Here is a 20,543-nt window from a genome sequence, read left to right on the forward strand (position 1 = left end):
TTTCTGTAGCAACTGACAAGCTGATCCTAAAATTCATATGAGATACAAGAAATTCAAAAGAGGCAACACAATCCTGAATAAAACTGGAGAACTCACTGAAACCAATTTCAAAACTAAACAGCACAGTGTGGTACTGGCATAAGGATAGCCATAAAAATCAACAAGATAGAAGTAAAAGTACAGAAATAAACCCTTACACTTATGATCAACTGGCTACCAAGAGAATCCAGTGGTCTGGGAACTGAAGATACACTCACAAATGAATGTAGTTAAACCCCTACATCCACCATTTAAAAAGTTAACTCAAAATTGAAAAACAATAAAACCTTAAGAGAGAGAGTAATTTTTAAATTTTAAACATTTTTAAAATTTACTTTATTTGAAAGGCAGACAGAGTATGTGTGTTCTCATCTGTTGATTTACTTCCCAAATACCCCAACAACTGAGGCTGGGCCAGGTCAAAACTGGGAGCAAAAACTCATGTGGATGACAGGGACCCAAACACTTGAATCACCTGCTGCCTCCCACTGCAATTGGGAGCCAGATCAAGACTTGAACCCAGGCATTCCAACACAGAATGTGGGCAGCCCAACCAGCTTTCACTGTTATTGCCAAAGAGCAGCCCAGAGAGCAACTCTGCTTTGTTTTGTTTTGTTTTGGAGATTTGTCTATTTATTTGAAAGAGACAGAGACAGAGACAGAGACAGAGTGAGAGAAGGAGGTCTGCCATTCACTGATTAACTACCAAAACAGCTGCAATGGCCAGGCTGAGCCAGGCTGAAGCCAGGAGCTTCACCCAGGTCTCCCACGTGGGTGGCAGGGCCCAAGCATTTAGACCATCTTCCACTGCTTTTCCCAGGCCATTAGCAGGGAGCTGGATGGGAAGTGGAGCAGCTGGGACAAGAACCGGTGCCCATTTGGAATGTTAGTGTCACAGGTGGTGGCTTTACCTGCTACATCACAATACTTACTCGGAGAATAATTCTTTATGACCTTGAATCAGGAAGTTGTTACTTAGATATATCAGAAGCAAAAGCAATAAAAAGAAAAATAGATAAAATTAAAAACTCTTTGCGCTTCAAAGGATAATATCAAGAAAGTAAAACAACAACCCACAGAATGGAAGAAAATATTTGCAAACTGTATATCTTAAAAAGATGTGCATCCAGAAAAAATACATAAAATGTAGGTATATATTTCTATATTTCTACTATGTATAAATATGACACAAAGCTATACAGTATATACAGATAACACCTAATTTGAAAAGGGACAATGTGGACATATTGTGGCATAATGGGTGGGGCCGCCACCTGCAGTGCTGGCATCCCATATAGCCACTGGTTCCCAGCTGCTCCACTTCTGATCCAGCTCTCTGCTATGGCCTGGGAAGGCAGTAGAAGATGGCCCAAGTCCTTGGGCCCCTGCACCCGTGTGGGAGACCTGGAAGAGGCTCCAGGCTCCTGGCTTCGGATTGGTGCATCTCCAGCAGTGCTGGCCAATTGGGGAGTGAACCAGCAGATGAAGGACCTCTCTCTCTCTCTCTCTCTCTCTCTCTCTCTCTCTGCCTCTCCTTCTCTGTCTATAACTCTGACTTTCAAATAAATAAATCTCAAAAAAAAAAAAATGGACAAAGTTAAAAAAAATGATTTAATTGTTTTACCAAAGAAAATGTTCAAATGGTCAATAAGCATATGAAAAGATTTTATACATCCTCAGCAACTCAGGAAATAAGTTGAAACCACAAGATCTACATCCACTGGAGGTGGCAATAATAAACAAAACAAAACTGGACAATGGCGGCCAGTGCCGCAGCTCAATAGGCAAATCCTCCGCTTTGCGGTGCCGGCACACCAGGTTCTAGTCCCGGTCAGGGTGCCGAATTCTGTCCCGGTTGCCCCTCTTCCAGGCCAGCTCTCTGCTATGGCCCGGGAGTGCAGTGGAGGATGGCCCAAGTGCTTGGGCCCTGCACCCCATGGGAGACCAGGAGAAGCACCTGGCTCCTGCCATCAGATCAGCGTGGTGCGCCGGCCGCAGCGCGCCAGCCACGGCAGCCACTGGAGGGTGAACCAACGGCAAAAGGAAGACCTTTCTCTCTGTCTCTCTCTCTCACTGTCCACTCTGTCTGTCAAAAAAAACAAAACAAACAAAAAAAACCTGGACAATGGCAAGTTTGCAAGTGTTTGAGGAACTGGAACCCTCAGACATTGCAGGTGGGAATGTAAAATGCTGATGTTTCTTTGGAAAATAGTTTCACAGCTCCATAAAATGTTAAATATGGAGCTATCGAATAATCCAGCAAGTCACACTAAGAGAAATGAGAACATATTTCACACACAAAAACTTGTACACAAGGTATAGGCATTAGCCTAGCAATTCCGGTAAAGACACCTGTCTCCCACATCAGAGTCCTGGGATTCAGTTCCCGCTCCAGTTCCTGACTCCAGCTTCCTGCCAATGCAGAAGCCGTGACGGCTCAAAATGCTGGGACCCTGCCACCCACATGTGAGACCCGGATTGAGTTCCCAGCTTCTGGTTTCAGCCTCTGTCCAGTTGTAGTCACTATGGAGCACTCTGATTAACTGTCTCTCTGTGTGTCTCTCAGTGAGCAGATAATTAAATAAAATCCTTACACTGAAATCATTTAAAAAGTGTATGCAAATAAATATGTTCATAGCAGTGTTTTCGGAATAGACAAAATTGGAAACAAATATCTATCAACTAATGAGAGCTTAAATAAAATATGATATATGTATATATAATGAGAAATCCAAATCCTGATCAATTAAAAAAAAAAAAACTACATTTGATTTCTTTCAACCTGACCATAAACTCTTACAAAGGCTTTCCCTTGCAAGCCTCATGGGGGAAAGCAGCGCTGCACACCAGCCTCGGTGCACAGTGATGCCCTGCAATGAGACAAAGGACCAGAAGACTCAGGCCTCTCTGGCTGCCACGCTCGCGTGCAGCTGCGCTCAGAGTCCAGGCGCCACAGTCAGAAGTCTCTGATACATGCTACAACACGGATGAGCTTTAAAAACACTGTGCTAAGGGAACACAATTAGTCACCGAGACCACTTACCGGCTAATTCCACTACAGGAAACATCCGGCATGGGCAGATCTACAGACAGAATGTAGACATGCCGCTGGCAGACCGAGGGGAGGGAGGAATCAGGGGTGACTACCGATGAGAACTTTTAAGAAATGAGGAAAATATTCCCCCAGATTGTGGTGACGGCTGCACATCTTTGTAAATACAATAAAAACCACAGCATTCTACATCTTGAATGGGTGCATTTTATAGAATTTAACTTATTTCTCAATAAAGATGTTAGATGAACTAAACAATGTTAGTTCATATCACATTTAGAGCACATTAAGATGGAAAAATGAGAAAAGAACAGATTAAAATGCTCTGTAAAAGAGTTCTCGGCCGGCGCCGCGGCTCACTAGGCTAATCCTCCGCCTTGCGGCGCCGGCACACCGGGTTCTAGTCCCGGTTGGGGCACCGATCCTGTCCCAGTTGCCCCTCTTCCAGGCCAGCTCTCTGCTGTGGCCCGGGAGTGCAGTGGAGGATGGCCCAAGTGCTTGGGCCCTGCACCCCATGGGAGACCAGGAGAAGCACCTGGCTCCTGGCTTCGGATCAGCACAATGCGCCGGCCACAGCGGCCATTGGAGGGTGAACCAACGACAAAAAGGAAGACCTTTCTCTCTGTTTCTCTCTCTCACTGTCCACTCTGCCTGTCAAAAAAGAAAAAAAGAGTTCTCAAAATATCCATCTAGCAATGTGGAGATACTGAAGGGTTCTGAGAAGTGGGCTAATATGTTGGAATCTAGCAAAAACAAACAAACAAATACAAAAACTCTGTTGTCAGTGACAATAATGGCTTATAGAATAGCTGAGGGCCAGCGTTGTGTTGTAGGGGGTAAAGCAGCCACCTGCAACACTGGCATCCAGTGTGGGTGGTTCAATATCCACCTGCTCCACTTCTGATCCTATTAACGTGCCTGGGAAAGCAGCAGAAGATGGCCCAAGTGCATGGGCCCCTATACCTATGTGGGAGACATGGAACAAGCTGTGGGCTCCCGGCTTGGGCCTGGCCCAGCCCTGGCTGTTGTGGACTTTTAGGGAGTGAATCAGAGAATGGAAGATCTCTCTCGCTCTCTCTTCTCTCTCTGTAACTCTGGGTTTCAAGCAGATAAATACATTTTTTAAGAGAGAGAGAGAGAGAGAAGGAGAGAAAGAGAGAGAAATACAGCTGGACTCAAGGTGGAAAGACCAGATAAGACACTTAGAATTATCTACTGAAAAAATTAAACATGAAGAAAACCTAAGACAGGTAAGAAAAGGCAAAATGCTATGATTCGACCTTTAGAATGGAATGCTGTGTATAGAAGCTTTCTACAGAAATCAACTTTAACATACCAATAGATATGTCCTTATTACATAACACACACACACACACACACACACCACCCCCGGGCTGGCCCCAGACAGAGGGAGCTACAGAACGTCATCAAGGCCAGGACAGCAGAGTGGTAGAAACCCCTGGTAACTGGCCACCCTGACGGTTAGCAGATGCTCCAATCCAGGACTTCGCTAACAGAGACTTTGTCTTCGATGACTTCAGTGTAGGAGGCCTGCATCTTTCTCAGCCACATGTTACAGAACACAAGCATGAGCCACGTTTTTTAGTATAAAAAACAATGGAAAGATTCGCTCAGGAGTATTGTATAGCTAAACCAGCTTCATTTCTTTCAATTAAATATCCCACAGACTAAAAGTAAGCCTGACGTATACGTAGTTCTGTGATAAATACTTGCTTCCTACTAAAATACCCAGAGGAAAAGACATTTGGTGCTGCCTTAATCTTTTCAGAAACAATTTTTTCTCGATATAAAATTGTAAAGTATGATACTTGTATTTTTAGGGTTTTGTCCACAGTTCCCAATTCAAACTCCTTCCTCAAGGCAGGACATAGAAAAAATTTCTCTTCCCCAAGGCAGGTGAAAGAAACACTACTCATCATTCTACATAGCAGGTCATAAGACCCTCCTCATTCCAGAGGGGTCCTGCCCTGTGCCCGCGGATCTACTAATGATCACCCTCAAGTAAGGAAGTCTCCATAAAAACCTAAAAGGGCAGGGTTTGGAGAGCTTCGGGACTGCTGAACACATACGAGCTCCTGGAGGGCGCAGGCAAACTCGGCACCTCTCTGCCACACCTCGCTCCAGGCATCTCTCCAAATGCATCTTTTTAGTGAATTTCATAATAAACCAGCAAATATAAAAAAGTGTTTCCCTAAGTTCTGTGAGCTGCTTCAGCAAATTTACCAAATCTGAGGAGGGGGACGTGAGAATCCCAGTTTATTTAACAGTCAGAAGTACAGCTGTAACAACTTGTGGCTTGCAACAAATGTCTAAGATGCGCGGGCTGGGGCGACAGTCCTGGGGACTGAGCTGTGGGAGCTGACCTAGCTCCAGGTGTACAGTGTCAGAATCAAGCTGAATTAGAGGGCACCAGCTCAGGTCTGCTGCTGGGGAGAAATCCCCACACCTTTCGAGATCACAGGCGTGAACTGCATTGTGAGTCTACAATAGGATGAATGGAGTTTAGGTTTTAGTTTTCCTACACAAAATAGGTGCTAAGAGGCAAGGGCACTCATGAAAGATCTCACATTGGGGCCGGCGCTGTGCCATAGCAGGTAAAGCTGCTGCCTGCAGTGCCGGCATCCCATATGGGTGCCAGTTCGAGACCTGGCTGCTCCATTTCTGGTCCAGCTCTCTGCTATGGTCTGGGAAGGCAGTAGAAGATGGCCCAAGTCCTTGGGCCCCTGCACCCATGTGGGAGACCCGGAAGAAGCTCCTGGCTTCAGATCTGTCTAACTCTGACTTTCAAGTAAATAAATAAATCTTTAAAAAAAAAATCTCACCTTGGATTTCTGCACGAACCACAGAAATATGTCTACAGCGTAGTTCCAGCTTAGGTGGATACCTGAATTAGAAAAAAAAAAAAAAAAAGAAAGAAAGAAAAGAAAAAGAAAAATACATGGTCAACATGACTATGTCTTAGAGGGAACTTACTTCTATCAATAGAACCCTAGCTTGATCATTTACCCCCAAAATTTCTGTGTTCAAGTTGTTCTCTAGAAATCTACAGAATGTCAAGAATTAAGAATTTCTGCCAGGAGCTAGTGCTGGGGCGGAGCGGGTAAAGCCTCCGCCTGCAGTGCCAGCATCCCATTAACAAGAGGGTAAAAGTGAACTTCCTCCACCAGCTCGGTTCCTGAGAAGAAAGCTCTTCTCTACAGCCTGTACTCCTGTATCACCATCACGACTGTCTGCCTCACGAAAAAACCCAGAACTTCAGAGCGGGAAGATACGTAAGTAAATCAACAGCACACGTCTGTAAAGCCTAAGTAAAAGGGAAAATCAAATGAAACAACTGGCTGATAAATATGAAAAATGTTTCTCTGCTTTGGCAAAAAAATAAATAAATAAAATGCAATGCCGGCCGGTGCCGCGGCTCACTAGGCTAATCCTCCACCTGCGGCACTGGCACCCCGGGTCCTAGTCCCAGTTGGGGCGCCGGATTCTGTCCCGGTTGCCCCTCTTCCAGTCCAGCTCTCTGCTGTGGCCCAGGAGAGCAGTGGAGGATGGTCCAGGTCCTTGGGCCCTGCACCAGCATGGGAGACCAGGAGGAAGCACCTGACTCCTGGCTTCAGATTGGCTCAGCACGCCGGCTATAGTGGCCATTTTGGGGGTGAACCAATGGAAAAAGGAAGACCTTTCTTTCTGTCTCTCTTTCACTGTCTAACTCTGCCTGTCCAAAAAAAAAAAAAAAAAATGTAATGCCATCTTTCCTCAATAAAATTCTGAGTTGTTTTCAAAAAAAAAAAAAGCTTGTTATTAGCACTGCTCCACTTCTTACCAGGCTCAGACCCTCTTCCAATTTAGGCATGTCTTTGTGATGTGCTTTAGCCACTGAGATGTGCAAAGATGTGAGGAGACATTCCTAGGCATGAGCTTTAGGGACCAGTAGGAAGTGCAGGCCTACCCACTGCTCCAGGGGTTGTGGAAGCCAGTGATTAGATGCACCTTCTGGGCAGGCCGTTCACTAGGGAGTCGGAGGAGTAACGATTCCTAGCTCCTGTATGTCAGACATGCAGTCTGAGCAAGGAACACACATTGTGTCGAGCTGCTGAAATTCTGGGGCCTTTATTCCTATAACATCATCTATACAGGACAGCTACAAACGATAATACATATTATAATAATGCAGTATAACAAGTATCTTTGTATACTGCTCATGGCAGTGTAAGTCGGTAAAACTGTTCTGAAGAGTAGGTTTGCAATATGCAACGAGAACCCTGTGAAGTTCAAATGCTTTGACCCAGTTAACGTTTTCCCAGCAATCTGCACTAAATAATCAAAGTTCAAACAAAGATGTATATCGTAACTCCTTTATGACTTTGAAAAGCTAGAAACAAACTGAATGTCCAAGTGATTAATGGGTTAGAATTTTAAGTAATCATTCATTAAATTAGGTACCAAACATGCTTAATGCCTAATGGGAAACTGTGGGAAGGGGAGACATGGCAACTCTACTCCCTGCTCAATTTTTCCACGCATGCTGTTCTGTTACAGCAAAACTAATCTACAGCGGCAGAAAACAGAGCAGCCACTGCAGCAGCCAAAGGGTATATGAAGAACTGCTGGCAGAGAGAGAGCGGCAAGATGGCGGAATAGGACAGGAACACAATGGTAGTTCGGCAAGACACAGGTTAATAAAAGTGGAGATACTGCAGAGTCAAGGAAGAGTAGGGGAAGAAACAGCAGAGGAAACTCTTCCGGAGCTAGTGATTCACAGTGGACCTGCGTGGAGAGCATGGGAGCCCAAGTTCGGGACACCAGCGGCAGACTCAACACACCAGCACTGGAACGCGAGGGGAGCCAAACCTCAATAGCCCGAGACACCAGCGGGCAAGCGGAAAGAGGAGGCTAGAGGGAATGAGGCTTGAAACTCTGTGGGGAAAAGTTCACCAGGCTAACTAGAAGAGAGAGAGGGAAAAAAAAAAAGTGACCGATACGGACACGAGTTTCTCTCTCTCCGCTCACCCCTCAAAGGCGAGCAAGACAAAGAGCAGGCGCCATTTTGGTCATACATCATAAGCAAGGCGACCTCAGGTCTGCACCGGCCCTGAGCCAAGCAGAAAAACCTGACTCTGGGGGGAGGGGTGAAATAACTGGAGATTAGCATCTAACTTGGCAACCCAGTGGGAGACTGCAGGAGAATTGGAGCCCACACTGAGGGCAGCAGAGATTCCCTGTGTGGTCCTTGGGAAAGAGCTTCCGATCTCTGGCTCCTGTGGATATATCATTCGCCTGCTAACTACCTCCAATTACATTCAGCTGTTCGGAATTACTTCCCTTTTGAATCAAAAAAAAAAGAAAGAAAGAAAGAGAGATTTACCACGCCTAACCTGGGAGTGTCATCTTTGACACACCCTCAACCCTGAGGAACCAAACACAGCTCTCAGGCCACACTCATCTCAAGCCTCTAAGGCTCCACCGAAAGCAGACAGTCAAAGCAGACAGTCCACTTAATATAGAGCCATAGTGTAACAAGAAAAAACACCACAGTGAAGAAACCAAATATCTCCAACATGCCAAACAACAATCGCAAAAACCGAGGTAACAAGAACAAGGAAGACACTATGATGCCCCCAAATGAAAAAGACACCCCAATTCAAGATTATGAAGATGATGAGATAGAAGAAATGCAAGAAGCAGATCTCAAAAAATTGATAAGAACATTAAGAAGTTCTCAAAAACAAATTCTTGAACTACAGAAATCCTTAATGGACAAGATAGAAAATCTCTCTCATGAAAATGAAATATTAAGGAGGAATCAAAATGAAATGAAACAACTAGTAGAACAAGAAACTGTGATAGTGACGAGAAATCATAATGAAATGAAGAATTCAATAGATCAAATGACAAACACATTAGAGAGCCTTAAAAACAGAGCGGGCAAAGCAGAAGAGAGAATATCGGAATTAGAAGACAGAGAACAGGAAAGGAAACAGGCAAACCAAAGAAAAGAAAAAGAAATTAGAAATCTAAAAAATATTGTCGGGAATCTACAGGATACTATTAAAAAACCTAACATTCGGTTTCTGGGAGTTCCTGAAGGCATGGAGAGGGAGAAAGGATTAGAAGGCATTTTCAGTGAGATACTAGCAGAAAATTTCCCAGGTTTGGAGAAGACAGAGGCATCTTAGTACAGGAAGCTTATAGAACCCCTAATAAACATGACCAAAAGAGATCCTCACCACGACATGTTGTAATCAAACTCACCACAGTGAAACATAAAGAAAAGATTCTAAAAGGTGCAAGAGAGAAACGTCAGATTACTCTTAGAGGATCTCCAATTAGACTCACAGCAGACTTCTCATCAGAAACCCTACAAGCTAGAAGGGAATGGCGAGACATAGCCCAGGTACTAAGAAAGAAAAACTGCCAGCCCAGAATATTATATCCTGCAAAGCTCTCATTTGTGAATGAAAGTGAAATTAAGACTTTTCATAGCAAACAGAAACTGAAAGAATTTGTTGCCACTCATCCTGTCCTGCAAAAGATGCTTAAAGATGTGTTACATACAGAAACACAGAAACATGGTCACCAATATGAAAGAAGGTAAAGGAAGGAAACCTCACAGCAAAAGATCACAGGAAGCTCAATTTCTCTTTGACATAGAATTAAACTCTGATGCTCTGTTAAAGCAATATGTTAAAGTAATCTATTATGTTCTCTTGATGTCTGTTAAATTCTAATTGTTCAAAAACAGCTGAATTTTTATTAAGAGCTATGGGCTATTTAAATATGTGCTTATTTTCAAAGATTTGAATAATCACCTTGTAACAATGATCAAATTTGGTCTATGTTATGTCATGATTTTAAGGAATCTTATTTCAACCAGATATTTTGGATTTTGAGCCTTCTTGGCATTCTTGACAGGCATTCAAAAAAATCAAAGTTTCAAACAATCTGGACTCTAAAATTTCCAGTAAATCCTGGACTTTGGTTTTTCCAGTTTGGGCCCAAATGAAAAAATCAAAGGACCTATATCTCTCATCTTACAGAGACACCAACTAATCAGGCTATTTGAATTATATTAGAAGTACTGTCAAGATGTGACGCGGTACCAAATTTTAAGTTTCTATAATGGAAAATGCTATTAATACAAATGTTTGAGAATTAAAAAGTCTAATGATCTTGTGTTACTAGACATGATAGTTATTTTAATGAGAAAGCCCCAGAGGCCTAAAGGGTTAAATACTTGTAAAATCCTACAGGTGCTTTCAAAAATACTGTGAAGTAAGCAAGTGCCTCTTGTTGGTTGATGAGTTTATAATTTTAAACATGGCGACTTAAAGTCTTTTGTCATCCACAGTTATATATGATTTGCTGCTCATAAAACTAAATCATTGTTGGTTCTGTGTTTAGCTGTCCTCCTATAGGTTCCTATGGACTTTTTCCAGCCACTTCTATTGTATTCAGTACTTTGGGATGGCTCTGTAAACAGATGAAGCCAATATTGTATTAACAGTACCAACTGAGAGAAAGTATGGTTAACTGAGGTTACTAAAAAGAAAAAGCAATTCAAATCAATTGGCAATCTACAAAAAGAGTTAAAGATTTTAAAAGCTATTATTAAAATTGCTATATTGGTCTATTATGCTATGTTATATGTGTGTACATATTGTATGTCCACATGGGGAAATTTTATTAAGAGTTTTATTTTAAATGGCTTTTAGATAAGATTGTCCATAAATTTAAGCTGCTAAAATCAATCAAAGATACATTTTAATTTGTGTGACCTGAATCTGTGTATCATATGTTTTAAACTTGTTGGTAGAAACTAAAAACATTTTATATGGTTGTGCTTAAGTTTACTGGCTAAACAAACTACACCATGTTAGATATTTAAGAAGTGTTTTCAAATACATGATTCTTAAAATTTATAGAAGGCATTGGACCTTCTGGTAAATGTTTTCTTAAGTTGTTATCTAATGGTTGAAACGGTTTGCTAAGTATTCATGTAATATTGCTATTGTTAGCAAGTGATCTAGGACTTGCTCCCTCAATTCTCTATTCTAAGCCCAACTTGTTCTTTCATTTCTCTATTCTCTTCAAGGTAGGAAACTAATTCTATTATGAAGGAATCTGTAGGACGCACAATTTAATCTTTAGACCTTATAAAAGAGATGGCTAACATTTTTCTGTAATAGCATAGCCAAAATAAGAGCTTAAATAATAATCTCATAGCTAGATTCACTTCGCCATCAGCGAAGTATACAGTAAGTAGAAAAAACCTCCCTTTCAGACCAAAGGGAAAGAAAGTTTTAAAGTGAGAATATAATTTTCCTCATGGGCATTGTCTACCTTAGAAAAACTACTACAGAACATGCCTGTGACTATAGACTTGTAGTTCAGGCCACCGAAGATTAGAGATGGGACATGGGCACTCCCTTGACTTGCATCCTCTGGTCTGCTTTAACACAAACCATGAGGAAAAGAAAGCTAGGCATCAGAAGCAATGGGTGGCAGGCCTATTAATGGCTGATCTGTACAGTGATCTGACCTCAAGGAGACCCAACAGGCCAGTCCACTGCAGTGGCTTTCAATGTGGTAAGCCTGGGCTTCAGCAGAAGTCAGCTTGTGAAGAGCCCTGGCAGCTCTGCTAAGAGTTGGATCACTGGAAATGGACCTGCCCTGGAGTCGAAGGATGCCCAGGTCAGAGCCACAGATCTTATTGGCACTAAGCTGAAAAGCCCTTCACTCAGCCCAACTTCCAAAGGGACCACTGCAGCTGAGGGGACGGCCAAGTAGGGTCAGCAACATTGCAGGCAGAACTGTAAATTGCTTGTTAGAGATGCCACCTGCCTTTACCTGGCCAGCTCTCCTCCCAGGCCAGCCAAGTAATGAAAGTCAACAGAGTGCCTTCCCCTAGGAGGTTCACACCTCCCTTAGGATATACCCCATGTGAAGAGATAGATAGGTCTGGGCCTCTTAACTTACAAGGCCTAAAGCCCACCAGATTATAATCAAGCCCCTTCTGTCAGGTTCTATTTGCCTCTCAATCAGAAAACTTAATTGTAGCTTAGACAGCACCTTTCTTAGCTCCTCTAATAATGACTCTGTCCTTTGTTCTAGACCCTGTCTAACGTACTCATTCCTTTGTAATCATAACCTCTACTCTACCACCAATGGCTCTACTCCCAACCTGTGTGTACTGATGGTCCTCTTCCCCACTTAATGCTGTATAATTGTTCAAACCTGGTAAATGCCACTCTTAGGATCATTGGTTACTATCCTCACCCTGTCTTTTATGACCTTGTCTAAATATGATCAGAGTCGGCAAACTTGGAAGGCTTCCATAGCCTTGGCAACTCATGACGACAGCCTAGGGTGGTTACTGGCGCCATAAACTAGAGTGTCAATTTGTTGGGTCAACAACAGGAGCCACTGTGCACTTGCTCCTCATGTGGGATCTCTGTCCTTAATGTGCTGTACATTTTGATTTAATGCTATAACTAGTACTCAAACAGTATGTTTCACTTTGTGTTTCTATGTGGGTGCCAACTGTTGAAATCTTTATACTAAATTGATCTTCTGTATATAAAGAGAATTGAAAATGAATCTTGATGTGAATGGAAGGGGAGAGGGAGTGGGAGAGGGGAGGGTTGCGGGTGGGAGGGAAGTTACGGGAGGGGGAAGCCATTGTAATCCATAAGCTGTACACTGGAAATTTATATTCATTAAATAAAAGTTAAAAAAAATAATAATACTTTGATAATAGATCCTCAGGAAAAAAAAAAAAGAACTGCTGGCAAAGGGGCTTACAAGAAGCTTTTAGGGGAAAGGAAATATTGATTATCTTGATTATGATGTTTCTGACAGGAAGTGTACATTCATTAAAACTCACCAAACGATTCTGCACCTAAATCCTCTCTTACTGGGGAAAGTGTTCGGTGCAGCAGTTAAGACACTGCTCGGGACGCCCATATCCCACGCTGGAGGGCCTGGGCCCAGGTTCCTGCTCCACTCCAGCTTCCTGCTAGTGCACACACTGGGAGGCAGCTGGTGACGATGCAAGTACTTGCATCCCTGCCACCGATGTGGGAAAACTGAACTGCGTCTGGCTCTTCGGCTTTGGTCTTAATCAGCCCCAATTGTTGTAAGCATCTGGGGAGTGAATGAGTGGGTGGGAAATATATCTTTGCCTTTCAAATAAATAAAAATACATAAGAATTTTTTAAGGAATCTTACCCTGGAGGAAGCACTGTGGCAAAGAGGCTTACGTTGCCATTTGGGATGCCCACATCCCATAGAGGAGGCCAGTTTGAATCCTCACTTCCTGCTACTGCACCCGAGAGGCAGCAGGTGATGACCCAAGCACCTGGGCTCCTGCCACCCACAAAAGAGACCCTGATGAAGTTCTGGCTCCTGGCTTTGCTCCGGCCCTATCCATCACAAGCATTTGGCAGGGCTGAGGTGGGGCAGTGAATCGGTAGATGGAAGATCATTCTCTGCCTCTCACCATCGCTCAGCCATTCTGACTTTCAAGTAAATAAATAAATATTTTTTTTTACATGTTATCCTTTCTACTGTTTGGCTTTTTTTTTTTTTTTTTTTTTTTTGACAGGCAGAGTGGACAGTGAGAGAGAGACAGAGAGAAAGGTCTTCCTTTTTGCCGTTGGTTCACCCTCCAATGGCCGCCGCGGTAGGCGCATTGCGGCCGGCGCACCGAACTGACCAATGGCAGGAGCCAGGTGCTTCTCCTGGTCTCCCATGGGGTGCAGGGCCCAAGGACTTGGGCCATCCTCCACTGCACTCCCTGGCCACAGCAGAGAGCTGGCCTGGAAGAGGGGCAACCGGGACAGGATCGGTGCCCCGACCGGGACTAGAACCCGATGTGCCGGCGCCGCAAGGTGGAGGATTAGCCTAGTGAGCCGCGGCGCCAGCCCAATAAATAAATATTTTTAAGACATTATTATCGGCCCAGCGCCAAGGCTCACTAGGCTAATCCTCCGCCTGTGGCACCGGCACCCCAGGTTCTAGTCCCGGTCGGGGTGCCGGATTCTGTCCCGGTTGCTCCTCTTCCTGTCCAGCTCTCTGCTGTGGCCCAGGAGTGCAGTGGAGGATGGTCCAAGTGCTTGGGCCCTGCACCCCATGGGAGACCAGGAGAAGCACCTGGCTCCTGCCATCGGATCAGCGCGGTGTGCTGGCCGCAGCGCGCCAGCCGCAGCGGCCATTGGAGGGTGAACCAACGGCAAAGGAAGACTTTTCTTTCTGTCTCTCTCTCTCGCTGTCCACTCTGCCTGTCAAAAAAATAAATAAATAAAAATAAAATAAAATAAAAAGACATTATCAGGGCTGGTGCTATGGCACAGGTTAAGCCTCCGCCTGTGGCACTGGCACCCCATGCAGGCAACAATTCATGTCTTGGCTGCTCCTCTTCCAATCCAGCTCTCTGCTAATGGCCTGGGAAGGCAGTAGAAGATGGTCCAAGCACTTGGGTCACTGCAGCTGCATGGCAGACCTGGAAGAAGCTCCTGGCTCCTGGCTGCAGATCAGCCTAGCTCCGGCCATTGTGATCATTTGAGGAGTAAACCAGCAGATGGAAGACCTTTCTTTCTTGTCTCTCCCTCTCTCTGTCTGTAACTGCCTCTCAAATAAATAAATCTTTTTTTATTTTAAAAAAGACATTATCTTGGGACTGGCATTGTGGTACAGCAAGTTAAGCCACTGCCTGGGATGCTGGCATCCAATATGCATGCCAGCTCCTCTACTTCAGATCCAGCTCCCTGCTAATGTGTCTGGGAGAGCAGCAAAAGATGGCCCAAGTACTTGGGCCCTGTCACCCATGTGGGAGACCCGGATGGAGTTCCAGCCTCTTGGCTTTCGCCTGGGCAGCCCCAGCCATTGTAGCCATTTGGTGAGCCTGCAGAAAGAAGGCCTCTTTCTCTCTGTCTCTGGTAACTCTGCCTTTGAAATAAATAAATCTTTTTTTTTTTTTTTTTTTGGACAGGCAGAGTTAGAGTGAGAGTGAGAGTGAGAGAGAGAGAGAGAGAGAGAGAGAGAGAGAGAGAAAGGTCTTCCTTCTGTTGGTTCACCCCTCAAACTGCTGCCACGGCCAGCGCGCTATGCTGATCCGAAGCCAGGAGCCAGGTGCTTCCTCCTGGTCTCCCATGCGGGTGCAGGGCCCAAGCACTTGGGCCATCCTCCACTGCCTTCCCGGGCCACAGCAGAGAGCTGGACTGGAACAGGAGCAACCAGGACAGAATCTGGTGCCACATCTGGGACTAGAACCTGGGGTGCCGGTGCTGCAAGCAGAGGATTAGCCAAGTGAGTCGCAGCGCCGGCTGAAATAAATAAATCTTTAAAAAAAAATGAGGCCTGCGCCGCGGCTCAACAGGCTAATCCTCCACCTTGTGGCGCCGGCACACCGGGTTCTAGTTCCGGTTGGGGCACCAGATTCTAACCCGGTTGTCCCTCTTCCAGTCCAGCTCTCTGCTATGGCCCGGGAAGGCAGTGAAGGATGGCCCAAGTGCTTGGGCCCTGCACCCGCATGGGAGACCAGGAGAGGCACCTGGTTCCTGGCTTCGGATCAGCACGATGCGCCGGTCGCAGCGGCCATTGGAGGGTGAACTAATGGCAAAAAGGAAGACCTTTCTCTCTGTTTCTCTCTCTCACTATCCACTCTGCCTGTCAAAAAAAAAAAAAAAATGAAATGTATGTGGAGCAGAGAGAATACACTGAAGGGTAATTTATTGAGCTACTTGATGGGAAAGTCCCTTAAGCTTTTATAGGAATTCTCTCCAAGCAAGGAAAGTTGGGGGAGGGTGGAGGAAACAGAGAAAGTATTCCACTTCTAATGGAGGGGCTGGCCTTGTGGTGCAGGGGATTAACCTGCCAACCATGATGCCACCTGCGTCCAGCATCCCATGTTAGTGCTATAGTTCAAGTCCTTGTTGCTAAACTTCTGATCCAGCTCCCTGCTAACCCACCTGGGAGAGCATCAGAAGATGGCTGCAGTGATTGGGTCCCTGGCACCCACTTGGGAAACCCAGATGGAGTTCTGGGCTCCTGGCATCCCTGGTCATTACAGCTGTTTGGGGAATAAAGCTGAGGATGGAAGAGCACCCTCTCTCTTTGTAACTCTGCCTTTCAAATAAATCAATCTTAAAAAAATGTTTAAACATTAAAAAAAACTTACCAAAGTTAATTTTAAAAGTAAAATAAAAAAAAAAGCTAATGACAGGGAAATGCTCATCTCCTGAATAACCTGAATTATATAAAATACATATATTAGCATAGAAAAGGACTAGAAATATATACAATGTTACCTTGCATAAAGATTGTATAGGTATTTTCCCGTAGGTTCTGTCTGCTCAAATGTTCTAAATAAGTATGTATTTTTTTTTCATTTGGTTATACTTTATTGAGATCTACAGCCTGACGCCTACAGTCAGCTTCAGGTTTTAACACTTTATTCATCCAATATTGATCACGCACCTCCGTGTACAAGCAGCATTCTAAGAGGCACAGGATGCTTGTGCACGTGGGTGCGTTTCCCCAGAGTTCAGCTGGAGGTGCCCTTCAAGTGATCCATGCATCAACAACCATCACGGACCACACCTTCTGTAATCTCTACACTGACAAATGACAGCTCAGTTGTGACTGTTCATGAACTGTGCCTCCGCTACTATCAGTCTACCCAATCTCTCTGAAAACAGGCTTAAATTCCTACAGTGTTTATCATTGAATATATACTTTCTTTTTTTTTAAAGAGGCCAGATAGAGCCAGACAGATGAAGAGCAAAAAAGACCTCTTATCTTCTGGTTCACTCCCAAATGCCCACAACCTGCCGGACAGGGGCAGGACCCAAGGCAGGAGCTCAATTACCTGAGCCGTCACTGCTGGGTCCCCAGATCTGGGTTGGTGGGAAGGCAGAGTAAGCAGCGGGAGCCAGGTTTCCAGTCAGTTCTGCAAGGCTGGGTGCCGCAGCGCAGCAGGTAAAGCCACCACCTGGGATGTACATACCCTGCCTGAGGCACCAGTGCAAGTTCTAGTACTCGCCTTCCAATGCAGCTCCCTGGTAAGGTGCCTAGGAAGCAGCAGGTGATAGCTCAAGGACTTCAGTCCCTGCCATCCATGTGGGAGACCAGCCTGGAATTCCTGGCTCTTGGCTTTAGCCCAGCCCAGCCTCTGATGTTGCAGCCATCTGGGAAGTAAATCAAAGATCTCTCTCTTTCTGTCACTCTGCATTGACTGAATGAACAAATGAATAAATAAACAAACCTAAAACACAAAAGAAAAACCAGGTCCTCCAATATGAGATTTAGGCATCTTAACCCCTAGGCTAAGTGGTCACCACATATCACTTACTTTGAAAGCACTGCAAAGTGTGTCTATTTCTAAGAAGTATATGCACTGATAATCATTCTCTTAAATTTTTAATGAGTTTTAAGTATTTTAAAGGATTAAAAGTTTTTACAACTATAAAAATGGCTATAGTACTTAAAACTCTAAGTATCAATGAAACACAGAAAGTAATTAAATATGACAATGAAGACAGAGCATTAAGCAAATAGAAGAGCAGGAACTATTGGATTAAGCAAACAGAAATACCAGATTCCTATAATTAACAAGCTGTAATCAACAAGGCAGGCTAGGGCACAGAAAATGTTTGTTTCAGCAGCAAGCAGGGCAATTCAAGATACAGGGGACAGGTTCCCAAAATAACTGACATCTCATGATAGGAAAATCCGAGATGTTTATTCCACAGCAGGGACTAGAAGGGATTTTAAAAAGTATATAAAAAAATCAAATTAAAATAATGTGAACTTTCTATGGGTTTTTTGAAGCCCCTTTATACATGTAAAAGAAAAAAAAATGAGGGGGAACATAAAGGAGAATACAGGAATTATTTTAAACCAGCAAGTTCTGAGATTAAATCCCTGCACTCAAGTGCACCCATGCACCCTCACGTCTGAAGTCTGGACTCACTACACCACAGTCAATCAGTGTGACATCAGGGCACAGCTAGTGAAGGTGACTAAAGTCGTCCTGGACATCGGGGAGTTTTCAGGACGAACCCACTGCAACATTGTGGAGAAATCAACTGCAACACATGCACCCTCACGTCTGAAGTCTGGACTCACTACACCACAATCAGTGTGACATCAGGGCACAGCTAGTGAAGGTGACTAAAGTCGTCCTGGACATCGGGGAGTTTTCAGGACACTTGGAAATGGAGGACAATGTGACACACAGAATTATCAAGACTGCAGGAGAGGAAATGCAGACATCTCAGTAAGCATAAGCTGGGTATCCCTTATCTGAAATGCTTGAGACCAGAAGTATTTCATATTTTGGAATATTCACATAGACTTACTGATTGATCATCCCGAATCCAAAAAATCTAGACATCTGAAATGCTCCAAAATCTGCAGCTTTAGGGTTCAGATACATAAATTAGGGGTGCTCTACCTGTATTACCTTCTTAACCCTTAGAAAACCACCTATGAGCAGTCAAAGAAGACAGACAGAGGGAAGACACCAGCACAAGCTGGTCTTGGTTCCTCCTTCTAGAAACTTCAAGTTTGGTAATAAACAGCACTCAACTCAACCAGCAGTCAAACTACAGTCTGGGTACCCAATCCAACCCATGGTCTTTTCTTCTTGGGAGAGCGGGAGGTTATGAAGCTAAGAATGGTATTTACACTTTTAAAAGACTATAAACAAACAATACACACAGATGTGATACAGGGCCACAAAGCTTAACATACTATCCAGCCTTCACAAAGGTAAAAGTCTGCTGATCTCTGAACTAAATAACTCGTAACTGGATGGACTACATCGGAGAGGTGGCTCAGCTCGGAGACTTAAAGTGCGCCGTGTCGGGGGGCTCTCAGACCACCTCATCTCCCCACGGTATTACAAAGGAGGTGACTGAAGCCCATCCTAGTCTTCCGGGTTTACTCTCAGCCAGGTCTAATTACAGCACAGGCCCCTGTTCCTGTAGTGGAATAATTTGGGAGTACAAGAGGTTCGGTAAACTCTGCTCATCCCTCCCTACATGCAACTCCCCAACCAAACCAAGTGGCCTGCTGGTAATCCTCACATCTCACTAGCTTGGTGTTACGGGTCATTTCCCATTTTCCCAATTCCGCCTTTCTCGATCCTACTCACACATTATTCAAACTGAGCAAACGAATCTGCTGAGCGTTTATGAAAAAGCACTTTTTTCTTTGTATTCGAGGACCTCGGTTTATGCAGTGTCTCTCCTGTGGACAAGTCCGCCTAGACAGAGAGAGAGAGATCTTCCATCTTCTGGTTCACTGCCCAAACAGCTCCAACAGCCAGGGCTGGGCCAGGATGAAGCCAGGAGCTTCATCTGGGTCTCCTAAATGGGTGCAGGGGTCCAAGCACCTGGGCCATCTTCCACTGCCCTCCCAGGCGCATCAGCAGGGAGCTGGATCAGAAGTGGAGCAGCTAGGACTCGAACCGACTCCTATATGGGATGCCAGCACTGCAGACGACAGCTTAACCAACAGTGCCATAATGCCGCTCCCTCATTTATCAAATTCTTAGCATTCTTCATGGCCCAACTCAACATCTATGATATCTTTAAGAACTTTGTAATACAACAGAGAACAGGTGAGATACTGTACATACAAAAAGAGTAAAACAACAACAACAAAAACCCAAAATCTAACAAAATCATATAGAAATTGTAAGTAATAAAGTGTCACCTCTGGGGGAAATGTTTAGGCAAGGTTTTGGGGGAAACCTGTAAGATGTCAAAGGTCAGAGAGAACAGGGGGCACTTTTAGAAGAATAAATGGAATGACCAGTGGCTGGTGTTGTGGTGTAATGGGTAAAGTCGCCCCCTGAAATGCCAGCATCCCATATGGGTGCCAGTCCATGTCCCAGTTAATGGCCTGGTAAAAGCCGCAGAAGACGGCCCAAGTGCTTGGGCCCCTACCACCCATGTGGCAGACTGGCTTCAACCTGGCTCAGTCCTGGCCATTGTGACTACTTCAGGAGTGAATCAGCAGGCGGAAGATCTTTTTCTCTTTCTCTCTCTCTTTCAAATAAACCTTAAAAAAGGAAAAGGAAAAGGAAAAAATGCAGTCTCACCATTTTTTTCTTTCCCTATGTTTGGCTCTAATCAAATGATAGACTGCCCTTAATTTCTAAGGGTCCTTACCCACCCATGATATTGAATAAGTTATCAAGACAACATATTTAATATAGTAATCAGATTATCAATATCCAAAGTAGACCAGTTTATAACTGCACACATTTTCAGATAGCTTTTGTAAACATAAAAACACAACACACCTGCAAAACCCCAATATAAATTCTGTGCACATAAGGTTGAATTCTGTTATTTCTGTAACATTAAATGCACCATAAGAACTGAAAATTTTGACTTGTTGATTCTTTTGATTATTTAATTTTTAC

The 20,543-nt window shown here is 44.2% G+C and overlaps 1 protein-coding gene across 6 annotated transcripts in view; it reads right to left on the bottom strand.

Annotated features, from left to right (window-relative positions):
- PEAK1 (pseudopodium enriched atypical kinase 1) overlaps positions 1-20,543 on the bottom strand; it is a 351,733-nt gene that overhangs the window by 273,826 nt on the left and 57,364 nt on the right. For 4 of the 6 annotated variants that reach the window (XM_062206403.1, XM_062206407.1, XM_062206405.1 and 1 more), the window contains exon 2: positions 5,935-5,996. The exons of the other annotated variants lie outside the window; for them this stretch is intronic. The gene's annotated coding sequence lies outside the window, so the exon portion shown is untranslated. The remainder of the gene's footprint in view (positions 1-5,934; positions 5,997-20,543) is intronic. 6 annotated transcript variants of the gene reach the window in all.

The sequence above is a fragment of the Lepus europaeus genome, chromosome 11, assembly GCF_033115175.1.
Source record: "Lepus europaeus isolate LE1 chromosome 11, mLepTim1.pri, whole genome shotgun sequence".
Lineage (NCBI taxonomy): Eukaryota > Metazoa > Chordata > Mammalia > Lagomorpha > Leporidae > Lepus > Lepus europaeus.